General features: G+C 43.9%; 1 protein-coding gene and 1 non-coding gene across 10 annotated transcripts in view; one reads left to right on the plus strand and one right to left on the minus strand.

The window, feature by feature from the left end:
• Window positions 1-18,612, plus strand: part of clcn3 (chloride channel 3) — a 281,546-nt gene that overhangs the window by 152,425 nt on the left and 110,509 nt on the right. The window lies entirely within an intron of this gene.
• LOC140430153 (U2 spliceosomal RNA) lies at window positions 17,885-18,077 on the minus strand. The gene has a single exon (XR_011949336.1). It is a non-coding gene; the product is annotated as a U2 spliceosomal RNA (small nuclear RNA).

Genomic DNA, 18,612 nt, shown 5'->3' on the forward strand with positions numbered 1-18,612 from the left:
AACGCGTTGGAAGGATCATAATGAACTTGAAAAGTTGACCCTGTTTCTTTCTCCACAGATGCTGCCAGTCCTGCTGAGATTTTTCAATGCTTTCTGTTTTCATTTATTCTTTGAACAGTTGGTCAACAAGACCATTTGAGTGCTGAATAAGCATCAAAATGGTTGGGTCTTAATACTCTGACATTGTCTTTGACTGAGCTACTGATTGTGCAATCCCCATTGACAGATTGCTGCAACCAATTTTTGAAAACCTTTGTGTGCGTGGCCAGACTAATTTCTCCTTTCAGTGGTCGCTGCTGTTCATTGAATAGATTAGTTTGCTTCGCAATTGTTTTTCAAAATTGTGAAGCTCTCAAATGATTCATATGCCTTGATGGAAAATTGATCATCCAATCAATTTATTCTGTCGGCACAATTGCTTTGTCAAGTGCGTTGTTAGTACTGAAATTCACAGAGGAAGCAGCGTTTCTTTTAGTGCATCCAGAAAAGCAGGACCTGGGCATGAATCATGCAACACAAAGTAATTAGAAATTGCTGTATGCTGTGTAATGCCAACACTCTTATCTTCAGAAATATATCTATGCCCATGTTGGTAATTATTCCCCTAGTTTGGAACATTGTGTACCCTTGAAGATGCTGCAGTAAGTTAGGTTAGATAGGCGGTTCAGAGAAAGGGGAATGAAAAGATTTTGAAATGACGTTGGCGTGGCAAAATAGGGCCACTGTTCAGAATGATTTGGTCGCAAAGCTTATTCCATATGGTAATTTCTGTGTGACTTTCTGTTTTGTAACCTATCCAGGAATTAAAATAAATAATTTACATGTTCAATAATGGGTGAACTATACTGAGGTGGGTCATGGCTTCTTGTGGTGGAGCAATGTGAGTCATCGCCATTGGCGTGCCAACATATTGATTTGAAGGAATAATCCACAATGTAATTATTATCGATTGTTTTCCTCATATCTATTTAAATAATTAGGCTAATTACAGAGTTATTGGTACTCAGACTGGTGGAAGTTATTTATTTGAGTGTCTTGGCACAGAAAAGTGCAATTTGTTTGATTTAACGCTCTCTCCTAGCTCTCTTTACCGGTAGGAAAGACCCACCAGAGGTGGAGACACAGTGATATACAGTCATAAGGGCCTGGCCCTGGGTTATTGACTCCAAATCCCATGAATTCTCATGCCATCAGGCCAAACGTGGGCAAGGAAACCTCCTGCTCATTACAATCCGTGATCCTCCCACAATTGATGAGTCAGTATTCCTCCATGTTGAATGCCACTTGGAAGAAGCACTGAAGGTAGGAACCTAGGAATTAAGAGCAGAAGTAGGCAATCCAGCCCTTTGAGCCCGCTCTGCCATGCAATCAGACCATGGCTGATCTCTTCCTAGTCTCAAATCTATCTCTCTACCTGTTCCCCATATCCTATTAATCTATTTTGTATCAGAAATATATCTATCTCCCTCTTCAAACCATTTAGTTACTTAGATTCCACCGTACTATGAGACAGCAAGTTCCACAAATTCACTACGCTCTGAGAGAAGTAGTTCCTCCTCATCTCAGTTCTAAATCTACGACCTCTCTACCTATATCTGTGACCTCTTGTTCTAGATTGCCCTACAAGGGGGAACATTTGGCCTATGTTTACTTTATTAATACCTTTTAGTATCTTATATACTTCGATCAGATCCCCTCTCATCATTCTAAACTCCAGCGAGTATAAGCCCAGACAGTTTAATCTCTCCTCATACGTCAATCATTTCATCCCCAGAATCAATCTGGTGAACCTCCTCTGAACTGCCTCCAATGCCACCACATCCTTCCTCAAATAAGGAGACCAAAACTGGACACAATACTCCAGATGTGGTCTCACCAAATCCCTTTGCCCAGACGCATTTTGAATCTGCTTTCCATTTAGTCAATTTGCCTTTCTATTTTTTTGGCCAAAATGAATAACCTTACACTTATCTACATTATACTCCATCTGCCAAATTTTGGCCCTATCTCCTAGCCTTTCTATATCCGTCTGTAAAATCTGTATCTCCTCTTTACTGCCTGCTATCCCACCTATTTTAGTATCATCTGCAAATTTTGTTATGTTACACTGTGTCCCTGCTTGCAGATCATTTATATAGGTTGTAAACAGTTGAGATCTGAGGACAGAACCCTGCGGCACCCCGCTAGTTACAGTTCGCCAACCAGAGAAGGACCCATTTACCCCGACCCTCTGCTTTCTGTCAGCCAGCCAATCCTCAATCCAATCTAGTACTCTACTCCAATCTCCTGCAATCTCACCTTCTGGATCAGTCTTCTATGTGGCACCTTGTCAAACGGCAAGGACACCGAATGCACACTGGGTGGGACAACTTCACTGTCCATTACCAAGAATGGCTGAGTAGCCGCACTACTAATTGAGCTGACCAAATTATAATGGACGTGATGCCCTATCGCAGCTGTGGTAGATGGTGAGAGAACCAACATGAGGCAAAAAGCTAGTTGACCTGGTCTTCACCAATCTACCTGTTGCGGATGCATCTGTCCATGACCGTATTGGTAAGAGTGAGCCGGCACAGTCCTTGTGGAGAAAGGGGGACACCCGACCATCAATTGGGCACGACCAGCATGCTAAAATTAGATAGGTTCAAAACAGATGTAGCAGTTCAAAATTCTGCAGCCATGAGGTGCTGTGGATCAATTTGTATTCAACTGCAATCTGTAACTTCAAGTTATGGCATATTAAGCTTATTTGAGCTTCACTGGAACAGTGCAAGTAAACTAAAGTTCGAAATGTCAGCATGCAAGCAAAGTGGACAGGCCACTGGAAGCTCAAAGTCATGTTTACGGACTTCGCCTTCGTATGGAACCTTTCTATACAAACACAGGAGCTGTAACACCTGTCCTGTTACTTCCTTTCTCCTCACTGTCCAAGGCCCCAAACAATCCTTCCGGTGAAGCAGCAATTAATTCAAAGTAAAAAATTTTTTTGCTGCTCAAAATGTGGTCGTCGCTACATTGGGGAGACGAAACACAGATTGGGTGACCACTTTGCCGAGGATCTCCATTCACTCAGTAAACATTAACATTATACCTGCTGTCAACCTTTCCCCAGGTGACCATTCTGTCTTCATGCAGCTAGGTTGTAGTTTGGGAATGTGCACTGTGGTGTAGAGCCTAAATGTTGTGGGGTGGCTTACCCCAGAAGGAAAATCAAGGGAAGTAGAGTCTTGGTGCAACATGTGGGATGTGTCTACTCATGAAACAGACTTCTACTCTAACCGCTGGTGTCCGCCTTCCTAAGGTAGGCTCATGTTGCAGGGTGGGATGAGGCTCGAACGAAGCAGAAACACAAACATAGACAAATGACTTGTTTCTGTGCTGGAAGTTCAATGTAATTTACTTTATAGTTATAGATACCTAATGCCACAAACTTAAAATCTAACCAGAGCTGCTTCTGCTGACATGTTTCTTGGCAGTCTCAAGTATTCCACTGAATGTGAAGGGAGACCATAAAACAAATTGTTCAGCGTGCCAACTGACTGCGAAGATAGATGGATCAAGCTGTAAAAAAGGCAAATTGGAAGTTTCATGAAACGTGATGAACTTGTATACACTTTTGTGCTGCAGTTAGAGTAGTGCTCAGTTTCTGGCATCCTATTATAAAAAGAACATGAAAACATAGAAGCAATAAACTTTGATTTGCCAGGATGGTGCCAAGAATGGAAAACTATCATAAACTGATAGACCCATGGTACAACAATTACAAGATGGGCAAGACAAATATAATGGGGTGGAGACGTTTAGGAAGGAATTCTGGAGCTTGTGGCCTAGATAGTTGAAGGCACACCTGCCAGAGGTGGAGTAAAAAAAGATCAGGGATGTGCAAGAGACCAGAATTGGAAGAAAGAAGAGATCTTGGAGGCATGATTTCCACCAGAGCAGACAAATTAAGGGTTGGGATGGTAAATATAGTTTTTAAAACATCTCGCTGGTTTTGAGAAGAAAAGATAGAGGGAGACTATTTTCTTTGGTTAAGGAATCAGTGATGAGGGGTTAACAACTTCAACTGGCCTAAAAGTGAGGAAAAGGAATAGCAGAAAGATCTTTATTCAGATGGTCAGGGCAGCACGCGTAGCATCGTGGATAGCACAATTGCTTCACAGCTCCAGGATCCCAGGTTCGATTCCCCGCTGGGTCACTGTCTGTGCGGAGTCTGCACATCCTCCCTGTGTGTGCGTGGGTTTCCTCCGGGTGCTCCGGTTTCCTCCCACAGTCCAAAGATGTGCAGGTTAGGTGGATTGGCCATGATAAATTGCCCTTCGTGTCCAAAATTGCCCTTAGTGTTGGGTGGGGTTACTGGGGTATGGGGATAGGGTGGAGGTGTAGACCTTGGGTAGGGTGCTCTTTCCAAGAGCCGGTGCAGACTCGATGGGCCGAATGGCCTCCTTCTGCACTGTAAATTCTATGATAATGGTTGACTGAGTATGGAATGTGTTGCTGCAGGAAATGGTTGAGATGGACCATTGCACTTAAGGGGAAGTTGTGTAACTATTTGAAGCATAGGAGGTTAGGTTACACAGTTTTAAGAAGGGAGGAAGGCCACGGGGTTGGTTTTGGGTTATTGTAGCAAACAGATGGCACAAACTGGAATGAACCTTTATGGTTTCATAGTTTATTCAGTGGAAGTGTCACATAGTAGGGCAGTGTTTTTCAAACTTCTTTGCCCGGCGCCCATTATTACCAACCAGCCGACCTTTACGACCCATGCCAGCCGACCTTTGTGACCCTTGCCAGCCGACCTTTTCGATCCACGGCAGCTGACCTTTTCGATCTACGCCAGCCGACCTTTGCGGCCCACGCCGGCAGGCCTTCGCGACCCACCATTTTCACTTGCCTTTAATGCGGCAGGTGAACCTGCTTGGTCCTCACAATCTCACTTGCTTTGTCGTTCAATGTTACCTTTCTGCTAAGGACTTCAGCTGATGAAGTTCTCGCTGCATGCTTTGAAAAGAATCAAGAGCTTTGTCGTCGAACCCGGCATGCTTCGTCTTCAAATGCCTTTGAAGTTTTCAGCATTTTAATCTTTCATTTGCCAGTACTTCCCTGCATATAAAACACATGGGCTTTGCATTGGCATAATGAATAAAGCCACACCTCAAGAAATCATCTTTATGCTGCTTTGTTCCCGATTTCAGCTTTTTCTTCATGGGTTGTTCATCAGAGGCCCTGGAGCTCACACCAGCACTGCTTTGTCTTGCTGTGGACTCTCTGCTAGTTACAAAATGATGGAATCTCTCCTCCGTGATTTTGTGCACAAAGCACGGATCGCGTGATGTCAGTGTACATGCCGGACATGTGACCTCTCTGCCGCCGCTTTTGGTGGGAATCCTCTTGTTTCTAAAAATAAATTTGGTCCTGCGACAGCGCGCTGACGTCAGGAGGAGACAGTATTGGGATAGCGGCTGATGTCAGGAGGTGGCTGTCTGTCCAACTGGGCACGGGGTCTGCGCACTGCCGGTCCTCCTGAGTGGGCATGCATGCAGACGGCACTCTTTTTAAACAGCACATGGCGTCCCATGAGTTTTATTTGTGAAGACTGATAACTTATAATATGCCATTATAGTGACACGATTGCAGAGGTTTCAAACAGTCACAAAGATTTCATATGCTGTCCTTACATTTCATTTGCCCTGCCCCAGAGGAGAACCACACATCATTTGTTTTCTGTTATTGTTGCTGGTGCTTTCTTTTTGGATCTCAGTTTGAAGAACAAATAAATTGCTGCAATCCCTGTATATGTAGCTATCACATAGTTCCGCCTACCTGTGATAGTGTAGCCATTGAAGCACTTGTGGAAGCCAGTGAACTGGTGCTGACTGCCAGCATTGTAACCCGGCATTCTCGCGTCTCACACAAACATCACTCGGCTGCTCTCCGTGTCCTTCACAGGCCCAGGCTCCAACAGTCCCACCGCTGGAAGTACCGCCCCAGCCTCCTCCTATTGGTTAGCGGAACAATGGGGCGCCGGATGTGACATTAGGAAAGCTGATCAACCATTGAATAATCTGGGTGGCAATTGATTGGAGCAAGGCAAAATGTTGCGGCTGCTGGCAGTCGCGGCCGGCATTCTCAATCTTAAACCGGCTGCGGCTGGCATTTAAAAAAGCCAGTCGCGGCCGTCAGGCGCTTCTCCCGCGATTGGGAAAGCCACAACTGATCGCTCCGCGAGCCTCCCAACACCTGCCCGCAACCCAACTGTGGGTCGTGACCCTGAGTTTGAAAAACCGTGCAGTTGGGTGCTTTTTCAAAAAGATTTCCACTCACGTTCTTGACTGGCCTCATTTTTTATTATAACTCTCTTAACTTTGCTTTGAGATATCATTTAATACAAAGTAAGTGCAATGGACAGAGTACATGGGGGATGCTGCCATCGATCATGAGTTGTCAATATGAACAGTTGTTTGATTATACCTTTTCTTCACTAGAGCTGTCATGGTTCAGGGGCGTCTTTATGAAAGTCAAAATTAAGAAGGGCTTTGATAGGTGAATACTGTAGGGATTGATGTGTTCTGTTTGCCTCCGAGATGGTCAAATAATTAAAAGTGGGTTAGAAAAATGTATTGAATATGGAATACGGTTAAAATGGGGAATTAGCTGCCATTGTTGAAATAGCCTTTTCAAAGGAAATTAGATATTTTTTCAATCAATAGGCATATTAACAGATAGCAAGCAGGAGAGTAGGATTAGACTAAACGGTGCATGTGGCACAGAACATCACTGATTGGCTGAATAACCTGCTTCTGTACTGTTGCACATTACATAAATGTTTAATGTGTGAGGTGACCTGTTCGCAGGTCACTGAACATAGACATCAGATTGGTCACATTTTGGTTCAAAAAGAGATTCATTTTGGTGGGAAGAATGGGGAGAGGCAATATAAAATAAAGAATGCAATTATAAAGCAGGTGGACGTGCACAGGAACACGGAAATATATGTGCGTAAATCATTAAAGGTGGCAGGGAAGGTTGAAAGAACGATTAAAAAGCATATGGACAGGATCCTGGGCTTTTTAAATAGTTGCATAGAGCACACAAGCGAATAAGTTATGATAAACCTGTAGAAATTACAGGTTCAACCTTAACTGCAATATTACCTCCAGTTCTGGGCCTCCACACTTCAGCAAGGATGTGAAGGCATTAGAGAAGGTGCAGGTAAGGCTTATGAGAATAATTCCTGGGATGGGGAACTTCAGTTATGTAGATTGGAGAAGCTGGGGATGTCCTCCTTGGGGAAGAGAAGGTTGGGAGGAGATTTGATAGAGGTACTCAAAATCAATGTTTAATTTAAACCATTTATATTATTTATTTAACTGTATTTAAAAATTGTCGAACACATTTTTGTCCAGTTTCATTTTGTGACAATTTTTTCTGCTGCTGCGCGCCCCTCGAGTTTGTTTGTCCACACCATGCCGGTCAGAGGGGTATGCTTGTGCTCCATCCTGGGTTTTGTCCCACAGCAACAGGACCGAAGTCCAGCTGAAATTTCAAACCCGATCTCCAGGCTCCAAACAAAATCTCAGTTCCCTGTAAGGTAAATTTTGGCAGGCTCCATGTTCTCAAAGGCTGCGTGTTTGAAAAACGAAGCCTCACGACTGAAATTTCAAAATGGTCGGGGTGAGGAAATCTGAAATTATAACCTGACTAAAATGAGCGATCCAAAGTTGGACATGGAACTTACTGTATGAATACGGTCAACATAGTAACATATTCAGATTTTTCTTTTCATAAATGTTATTTCTGAGTAAAGAAGGAAAGTGGTGGCCACATATCATGTCTAGATCCCACTTTAACCATTGGTGAGCTTTGTGTTACTTGAGAAGAGAATTTGATCAGTTAAGGGTCCTCATTTAAAGTTTTTGCTACTTTTGAGCTGATTCACTCACGTTTTGTCAGATTATCATTCCAGATATTCATCCCCTCCTGCATTACAGAGCCTTCGTTTTTCAAGCATCCGGCCTTCGACAGATGTGATGCCAACTAGGTGTAAGCAGGGCCAGGGAGAGAAACCATGGGCCCAGGTGTTTCTTTAGGTTGTCCACACACATGCATATGCCAGGCTTCCACTCCTCCGTGCTCCATCCTTCGATCCCTCTTCCACTCCACAACCACCATCCCCTTAGGTCTCAACATCTTCCTTTGAGTGTCGTTGTGATGCGTTTTTGGCCTGTAGGATACAGTAGCGCAGAAAGAAACCATTCAGCCCATCATGTTTGTGCCAGATTTTTCGAAGGGAAATCCAATCAGATTGCCTCCCTCCAACCACCCGTCTTTCCTTGTATTATTTTTCTGCAATTTTGAATATGGACTTGAATTTGTATCCACCACAATATAAGGGAAGAAGTGCACTCCAAATCCTAACCACGTTTTCCGTAAAGGTTTATCTTCATTAAGCACTAGTTCTTTTGCTAATTAACTTCAATGAAGTTAAACCTGGGCCACCTGATTATCGGTCTTTCAGTCAATGGAAACGGTTTCTATTTATTTTTTCTAAACCCTTAGTTATTTTATACACCTCAATCAAATCCCCGCTAGATTCTTGGCTCTAAGGAGAACAACCCCAGATTCTCAGTAATCCTTCACCTCTGGAGCCATTCTCGTAAATATCATCATAGAATATCATAGAATATATCATAAAATATATATAAAATCTCTTCTGTATGAGGTTTTTTTTTTGACCAATATGCCGAGTACCGACGAGGGAACATGTTTTCCTTGATTTGATATTATGCAATGAGAAGGGGTTAATTAGTAATCTTATTGTGCGGGGTCCTTTAGGTAACAGCAACCATAGCACGATAGAATTCTTTATTAAGATGGAAAGTGAAGAAGTCCGATCTGAAACTATTGTCCCAAATCTAAACATAGGAAACTAGGAAGGTATGAGGTACAAGTTGGCGAAGTTGGATTGGGAAACTTGATTAAAAGGCATAATGGTGGATAAGAGGTGGCTAATGTTTAAGGAACGAATGTATGCATTGCAACAATTCTAAATTCCTTTCTGACACAAAAACACAACCAGACAAGCGGCTCAACCATTGGCAACAAAAGAAATTAAGGCTAATATTAGATCCGAAGAGAAGTTGGATTGGATTGGATTTGTTTATTGTCCCGTGTAATGAGGTACAGTGAAAAGTATTTTTCTGCATACAGCTCAAACAGATCATTCCGTACATGAAAAGAAAAAACAGAGGGCAAACATAAAATAAACAATGTAAATAGATAGACACAAACATCGGGTGAACTTGTATAAAATTGCGAGAAAAAGTAGTAGCCCTGAGAATTGGGAGCAGTTCAGAATTCAACAAAGGAGGACCAAAGGATTGATTAGGAAGGGACAATAGAGTGCAAGAGTAAACTTGCAAGTAACATGAAAGAAGACTGTAAAAGCTTCTATTGGCATCTAAAGGGTAAAGATTAATGTAGATCCCTTGCAGTCTGAAACGGGAGAATTTATAATAGAGAACATGAAAATGGGAGAGCAATTAAACAACTATTTTAGTTTGGTCTTCATGGAGGAAGACACAAATAAATTCCCAGAATGCTAGAGATCCAAGGGTCTGATGAGGAGAATTTGAAGGAAATTAGTATTACTAAAAAAATGATGCTGGAGAAATTGATGGGACTGAAAGTAGATAAATCCCCAGAACCAGATACTCAACATCCCAGAGTACTAAAGGAGGTGACCATGGTAATACTGGATGCGTGGTAGTCAACTTCCAGAATTCTGTAGATTCCTTGCAGATTGGACCGTGGCAAATATAACTCGGTTATTTAAAAAAGGAGGGAGGGACAAAACGGGGAATTATAGACCGGTTAGCCTAAAATCAGTAGTAGGGAAAATGCTCGGGTCTATTATAAAGGATGTGATAACAGGACATATGGAATATATCAATGGGATTAGATAAAGTCAGCATGGATTTATGAAAGGTAAATCATGTTTGACAATCCACCGAAGTTTTTTGAGGATGTGACAAGCAGAGTACACAAGGGAGAACCAGGGGATGTAGTGTATTTGGATTCTCAAAAAGCTTTTGATAAAATAGTTTACTGTGCAAAATTAAAGTGCATGGGATTGGGGGTAATATATTGGCATGGATTGAGAATTGGTTAGCAGACAGGAAACAGTGTAGGAATAAATGGATCTTTTTGAAGTGCCAACTGGTGACCAGGGGCCCTGCAAGAATCAGTGCTTGGGCCCTAGGTATTCACAACATGCATCAATGATTTGGATGAGGGAACCAAAAGTAATATTTCCAAGTTTTCTGATGATGCAGAACTTGCTGGGGATATGAGTGGTGAGGAGAATGTTAAGAAGCTTCAAGATGATTTAGACAAGTTGACTGAGTGGCCAAATATGAGGCAGGTGCAGTATAACGTGGTAAGTGTGAAGTTCTCCACTGTGGTCGGAAAAACAGAATGGAGAGACTATTATTTAAATGGCGATTAAATTGGGAAATGTTGACCTACAAAGGGACCTGGGCGTCGATTGTACACCAGTCACTGAAACAATATGGTATGTTGGCAGTCTTAATGGCGTGTTGACCTAAACAACTTGCTAAGCAAAAATAAAACAGTGCCAAATAAATAAATTGATATTTAAAAAAAAAAGAGCAATTAATTGTCCATTTAAAAAGTGCCATGCAACAGAGCTCACTTAAAAAAAAGGTTTTTTGCCTTTTTACTTAAGAAGCATAGCTAGAGAGAGAGAAGCAGAGCTAGAGGGATAGACTATAGGCCCCAAGTCCTGGTCACTAGGGAACGGGGACTGGACCGAGCTAATGCTTTATGGTTAACAAGCACTGACCTCGCATTTGCCTCTGGTGGCATGCACTCCACAGCCAGCATCGACTCAATGGAGGACTGAGAAGTTAGGGAGGGCCAGGGTCACAACATTGACACGAGGGTGGAGGGGTCTAGTCAGGAATGGCCAGAGCCTCCTGATCAAAGGAAGAGGTCAGAATGGGCTTTCTGGGGATTAACTAAATGTAGAGGTGAGGCACTGGCCGCTTTACCCCAGCTTGCACTCCAGCAACCGCCAGTCAGGTTTAAAGAATGAAGGAAACACTCGACAATGCCCACTGGAAACAGAAGGGGCTGTTTAGCACAGTGCTAAATCGCTGGCTTTGAAAGCAGACCAAGGCAGGCCAGCAGCACGGTTCAATTCCCGTAACAGCCTCCCCGAACAGGCGCCGGAATGTGGCGACTAGGGGCTTTTCACTGTAACTTCATTTGAAGCCTACTTGTCCTGTGACAATAAGCGATTTTCATTTCATTTCATTTTTCAAGAGTCCACGAGTGAAGAAAGAAAAGAGGGACTGGGAAATATGACACATAGCACCCCTATTTACTGAGCCATGGGGGCAAGATCTTTAACTAAATTGGCAAATACATCAAATTATAAAATGTAGGTGATTGGCTGAGTTATAAGTCAGCAATACTGTTTCTCGGTTCTAATAATGGAATAATGGTAACTGCAAAAGGCCTGTATTTTAGTTATAATTGTTTACAATTTCTCCAAATATGATGCGGTCATCCTTTGCACGTTTGCAGAAATAGGACCATTGAAGCAGTGAAGTGACTTTGGATATAGTGGCAAGAAGCATGACTTGATTAACAGTCAGTTATTGATTAATTAAACCACAGTAATATTTAGAAATCTTAATGGAAAGCCTCAGGGAAATTTGTAATGCAGTGCTTTGAAGGGGAAAGCAGCTGTCATCGATAAGTGATTTTTGATCAAGTCACTTGCTGACCATGTGCTCTCTCAATGGCTATGCCAAGTTGTGCATGGTTCAGTTATACAGACCAAAATACCCTGGAATCAATTCTTGTTTTGTTCTGTTTTAATTTACTTCAAGCTGGACACAATAGGAGATATCACAATTAATATCTGTCCCCAGTAGCTAGGGAGTAAACAAACAGCTAGGATTCCTCTTCCATTCCTGTCCCGTGATCATACCTCTGCTGGACACCAGGTAAGTTCTGGTTTCGGTTTAGTGATGATTCCTCCTTTGGTTGAATATCCCAGTGCCCCCATGTGAAGAATGCGCACTTGGGCACAATCAAGGGCACTTCATGTCTATGTAACTCTGGCTTATTTTTCTCTGGCTAATTGCCTTTAGGAGAAAAGGATGGAGAAAAGATGACGAAAGGAAAATATATATTGGACAGAAATTTGTCGGTGGCGTGCTGTTAATGAAGCAGAACTGAAAGCGTGCACAAATCCACTCTCTTGCATTTTCTTGTTTCCCTTGCGATTACAATAAAAATGTAAAGTGCCAGTGGCGCACACAGGAGACACGTGTGATCACGTGACATGCACAGGAGACGCTTGTGACCATGTGGCACGCACAGGAGACACGTGTGATCATGTGGCGGGGAAGCCTTTCAGCCGTGAAACCCGCTGAGAGCTGATAATGCAGTCATTGCGGGTGGGCTATAAAAGAGCCTCCGGGGCAAACAAGGAGACCCTACATTATGACAACTTTTGTGCTCAAATCCATTTTCACTAACATAAGCCTTCTGAAAGCACAAATGTCGCATGGTCTTTTTTTTTTTCAAATTTAAATTTCACTTGCAAATAATTTGCATGACGTAGGCTTCGCTTGATTCATGTGTGGATCATTGTTATTTGTTGAAACTTAGAGGGCAAAATGGACTGACGCGCCTTATGGTTGGCACACACTGATGGTTACAGGGAGTTGGGGACATTGTTGTCCTTTTTCCTTCACTCTTTATTGAATGTTCATGTCAGTGTCCAGTGTGTAATCCCCACTCTGTGGAACAGACTTGAACTTGCAGGCTCGGTTGACCCTCCCTTTTATGCATGGTAAAAGACATTGTCTCAGATCACGCTCAGCAAGGATAATTGAAATGTTGGGAGTGGAGTTTTAAACCCTGTCAAGATTCTGCAAGCCAGCGTCCAAAGATGAACCCATATGTGGTCAGCACTGCCACTGCCCTTTAGGCCCCTCATTTTCTTACCTTTGACTTATTGTTCCCACAATCCCCCACCATGCAAGGCTCTTCTGTCTTTTACTCCTCCATGCCCCTGACTCCATCCTCGGACCCCTCTTCCACTCCACCATCCTCCATGCAAGCTGCCATTCTCCTGATCCCCTCCCCTGTGCTGTAGAGTTAAAGGAGGAAAGCCACTGACCTCTGACATAACTGCACAAAGTCCTGCAAGCTTTCATGCAGCAGCAGCTCAAACCACCTCTGCTCTGCTCTCTCGTCGCAGTTTTTGGTTCCTACTATATTGCGAAAACTGATCATTCCTCCTTGTATTTTTAATTCGAGGTCGACTTTGTGGCTTATCTTTTACTCCTTTGTTTGATGCCGTATATTTTACTTCTAACTCCCTTGCCATCTATTTTCACATTCTCATTTCCTTTTTCTACACCAGTTTTCTCTGCAGTTTCATCCCAGTGCTATTTGTCTTCCAACTTGGCCCCCCCCCCCCCCCCCCCCGCACCCCCCCTCCCCAATTTTCTCCCAATTCAGCCATAGCTGAATGGCTCGTGCTTGCTGGGGTGCCCATCACTTTTTTGTTTCAGTTTGTGATTTCAGATAATCCCTTTTCACCGAATCTCTCCGTACAGAAGGAAGCCTTATCTCCCAGAAGTGTCAAAGAGGAATAAAAGAGTGAAAGAAAGGATATGCTAGTGCAGTTTTTTTCATCTTTTTCGTGGGCGGGTGGCCGATCTGCGGGGCCTACGCCAACCGACTTTCGTGACACACGCCACGTTCGCTTACCTTTAACTCCAAAAGGGGAGCCTGCTTGGTCCTCATGGCCTCACTTGAATCAAGTTCAAAGGAGGAGAGGACAATGCGCATCTCAGGTACAGACTTCAGCCAGTTCCTTTGTGCCGTCTTCATCTTTATGAAAGCGGAAAATCCAACCTCGCACATGTAGGTCGTTGTGAAGGGCAATTGCAAACAAAATCTTTTTTTTAAACTCAGCACTGAATACTCCTGGGAGATGTTGCACCAGAATGCTGACAGCCTCATGGGCTTTTGGCATGTTTTTAATGTGGTATTACAGCTCAGCTACAGCAGCATAGTCTTTTAATTTGGAGTCCGCTCCAAATCAAGAACTGACTATGGGGTCTCAATCTCAAAAGGAATTTTTCACCCATCACTTTTTCAGAATCTGGAACTTCTCTCATTTGCCAGTACTTCCCTGTATATAACACACATGAGCTTTACATCCTTATTTGCATTGGCACAATTGACAAAATCAGACCTCAAGAAATTATCTTTCTACTGCTTTGTTCCCGAATTAAGTTTTTGTCTTTGGAGGCTGCTACCCAGAGGCCCTGGAGCTCTGTACAGAGATAACACAAGCACTGCTCTGGACTCTCCTGTGAAGCTCTTTGCAGAAGATTCTGTTGTGAGATCCTGCCCAATAGGTGAAGTGCCTATTTGAGTCTCTGGCTATATGATTTGGCACCACAAACACGTACCTAGGGGGCACCTGACAGAAAGTGTGCACGCAGGGTGTGTGACCTCTCTGCTGCCACTTCTGGCCGGAAGACTCCACACAGTCTCATTTATTTCCATTTAAAAGGCAGTAGCGGCCGCTATTCTTGATGTAAACGCCGGTAGCGGCTGTTGGCCCCTTCTCCCGTGTTTGGGACCACCGTGGGAATGACGAGACCGATCGCTCCACAGCCCTCCGACACCCGCCCGCGACCTATCCGCAGGTCGCAACCTGCACGTTGAAAAACCCTGTGTTAGTGCGTAGGAAGAGGAGTGCATGGGAACATGTGGCAGAGAGTGGAGACATGAGCACCACCATGGGAGATTTCTTTTGGTATCTTTCAAAAATACATCTTAATCCAGTTCTTCTGAAGTGGCCTCAGTAGAATTTGGTTCGAGACAAACATTGGATGGGAACAGATTAGTGACACCAGTCGGTTATTTCTCTGTCTGCTGCATTAGAAAACCCAATTTAATTCCTTGCGTAACATCATTATGGAGCACTGTTTCTTACAATACATTATCGTGTGCGCACTATCACCATAACGGCTAAATTACTTCCAAGAAACAGGCCCATAACTACCATTTCAAGGCAATCAAGGAGGGGCATTAAATATAGTCATGTCATGACTTGCACTTCTGAGAAGCAATAAAAACAATAGGATGGCAAATTTGTTCACAAAAATTCTGTTGAAGCAAATATGAGTTTAATCATTCACTATTTAGTACACTGCAGAAAACCATGGAATCGTTTCAGAATTCAATGAGTGGTTTCCCAAAACAGTAAAACCTAGAATAAGGTCAATAATGGTTCCTCATTCTTATTGAGCAATAAAACACATGTTACAGCACTTGTTGTGCTGTAATGTTATCCAATTCCAGCAATCTCGTGCTCAGATCCTGAGAGGCTATTTGTTCTTTGCACCTTATTTCTCTTGCTCTGTTTGATTGAGTGGTACTATGAAAGCTACTATAAAAGCTTTCTTAAAACGCTAATGCTAAGCACATTTTCTTTGATTAGAATTTCTGCCTCGCCTTCCCTTCTCAGTTTGCTTGCATGCCCACTACACAGTAAACATGAGAAAACCTACATTAGATTGACCGTGCTCCATTTTGTAACTGGTGGCATTATGGCTAAAATAGTTCAGCTTTGAGTGTTCATGGCTCTCAAAATATTCATTCTGGGAGTTTGGGGAGGGTGCTGCTATTGTAAGTCTTGTGGAAACGACTGTGCTTTCCATGTAGAGATGATCATTAATTGGCACTTTGACGCCGCTGCGCGATTTAACGGACAAATGTCATTTTGGGTGTGATTGACGGGTGTTTCTCGATGGTTGAGTTGGCGAGATCATGGTCTGTATTTAACGGCACATAGAGCTGGAAATGAGCCCCCACGAGCTACTTGCCGTTAATGGCTGTCTCGATGTCTGATTCGCCAGACTCGCACCTCAGCAGCTTGCTGCTAATAAGGGAGAGCTGCTTTTAAATGCTCCTTCACCATTCACTCCAGTCAACACACGAGCATAGCAGTGCGCAGAGCTGCTCCTTGCTTTCGCGATGCCGACCTGGCCAGGCTCCTGGACACTGTGGACGTGAGACAGGACATCCTGTTCCCCAGAGGACTTCGGAGGGCTAGCAGCAAGGCCACCAATGTTGCCTGAGAGGCAGTGGCCAGAGGCTGTCGGTTTGGGCAGCATGACCATGGCCACTGTACAATGTAGGAAGAAGACCAATAACCTCCACTGAGCTGCAAGGGTAAGTTACTAGCTCTCTCCTGGCATCAGTTCCGCCTGCCGCCGGTCCCCCTCAAAGTCAGTGGCTGACACCTCACACCGTCTCCACATCCGATCTTCATGCTTGTTGTTCCCCAGCGCATCTTCTTCATGGTGGTGCGGTGCCAGACATGCCATCTGCCATAGACCCCCTCCCCTGCTCTATCGAGTGTGCAGCTCACAATGCCCTCTCCTTGATCTCGCAGGAAAAGATAGCCCAACTGCCCCTCCATTCCATCGAGACCCTCTGGGTCCGATGGGCATCGTCAGAGAGGAGGAAGCGCTGGAGGTCAACCCAGGGCTTGCCCCCCACTCCCATGCTGACATCAGCGCATCTCAAGGGCCAACAGGGTGGCACGGCACTGCCAACGACACCAATAAGCCGATTGGGGCCCTCCGGCTCTAGGCTTTTCAGAGGATGTCAGCCAAGGGCATCAAAGGCCACAGGGTGTGGAAAGCAGCAGGCTGTCTGCACCTCTGATGCGCATCCTGGGGGCACACCTAGACATAGTAGTAGACCACGGAAGATCAAGAAGATTGAGGATTGCTGAGTGGGCACTGTGGGGGAAGGGGGGGGGGGTCACTATCTGTAGCTAGGGGAAATGGAAATGTCAAGTATGCACCTGATACATGTGAAGCATCTGTCACGTTAATCTTCACAGCAGGCCTGCCTGCACTCCCACCCACTGTTGCCCCCCCCCCCCGGCCCCTGAAAGAGCACCCCACATAAACCCACACCTCCACCCCATCCCTATAACCCGGTAACCCCACCTAACCTTTGGACACTATGGGGCAATTTAGCACGGCCAATCCACCTAACCTGCACATCTGGACTGTGGGAGGAAACCAGAGCACCCAGAGGAAATGCACGCAGACACGGGGGGGAATGTGCAAACTCCACACAGTCACCGAAGCCGGAATTGAACCCGAGTCTCTGGAGCTGTGAGGCAGCAGTGCTAACCACTGTGCCACTGTGCTTCCCGTGTGTAGGTAAGGTTAATTTCATAGTAAAAGATCTGTTGGGGTAAAAAGTGATCATATTACAATTGAATTCCACATTTAAAGGGTCATAATCCAATTCCAAACAGGGAACCTAAAGCCAATTACAGAAGTATGAGGGGAGAGCTGGCCAAGGTTGACTGGGTTGTTGGACTAAAAGATATGGCAATAAATGGACAATGGGAAACGGCTAGAAAAGCAATTCAAATTTTTTGCCAAAAATATGTTCCATTAAAACACGAAAGCTCATTAGGAAATATCCACCTGTAGTTTACTAAGGAAATTAAGGATTATATTAGATTAATAGGAGTGGCTTGTAATATGGCAAAAAATAAGTCTGAGTGTTGGGATTGTTTTTCAGACCAGTGAAGGGCCACCAAAATGTTTATGGATAGGGGAAATAGAAGCGAGGTTGCAAAGAAATAAAGAGGTTAAATGGATGGCCAGCAAAGTGAGAAATGGAGTGAAATGTGAGGTTTGTCACTTTGTTTGTAGGAACAGAAAAGCAGAATATTTTCCAAAAGACGTGCAACTTGTAAATGTTGATGTTCAGAGAAACGTTTTTTTTAAATGACTTTTTCTGAGTTACAAAGCCAGGGCTCAGAGTGTGGACAGGGGCAAACCCCTAATCCAGCTCCTTGTCTGCTCCAAAAACCAATTCAAATTGAATCCAATTCATGGTCCCCACAAGAGAGACATACCAAATCTGAGCCAAAAGGCCGAGCAGATACTACACTTGATCTAGCCAAAAAGCCAAGAAGCGATGATGTTCAGAGAAACTTGGGTTGCTTGTACAAAAAACATATAAAGTTAACCTGCATGTACAGCAGCAATTGGAAAAGCAAATGTATATTGATCTTTATTGCAAGAGGAATGGAGCACAGGAAATATTGAGTCTTGCAAAAATTGCACAGGGTTATGCATACAAACACATAAATTAGAAGCAGGAGTAGATCATTTGGCCCCTCGAGCCTGATTTGATAAGATCATGCATGGCTTATCTGATTGTGGCCTCAATTCCACTCTCCTGTCCGCATTTGATCAGAAGAAATAGGAGCAGGAATAGGCGATTCAGCCCATCAAGCCATAGAGCTTAACTCTACTTTTCTGCCGCCCCACATAAGCCTCGAGTCCCTTGTAGATCAAGAATCAGTCAAGCTCATCGAGGATATATTCAACGACCAAGCCTCCACTGCTCTCTGTTGAAGAGAATTGCATATCCTAACAACCCTCTGACAGGAAAAGCTTTCCTCCTCATCTCATCAATGGTTGACATTGCTGCCTCAAAGCGCTGAGGTCC

This window comes from Scyliorhinus torazame, chromosome 9 (genome assembly GCF_047496885.1).
Source record: "Scyliorhinus torazame isolate Kashiwa2021f chromosome 9, sScyTor2.1, whole genome shotgun sequence".
Lineage (NCBI taxonomy): Eukaryota > Metazoa > Chordata > Chondrichthyes > Carcharhiniformes > Scyliorhinidae > Scyliorhinus > Scyliorhinus torazame.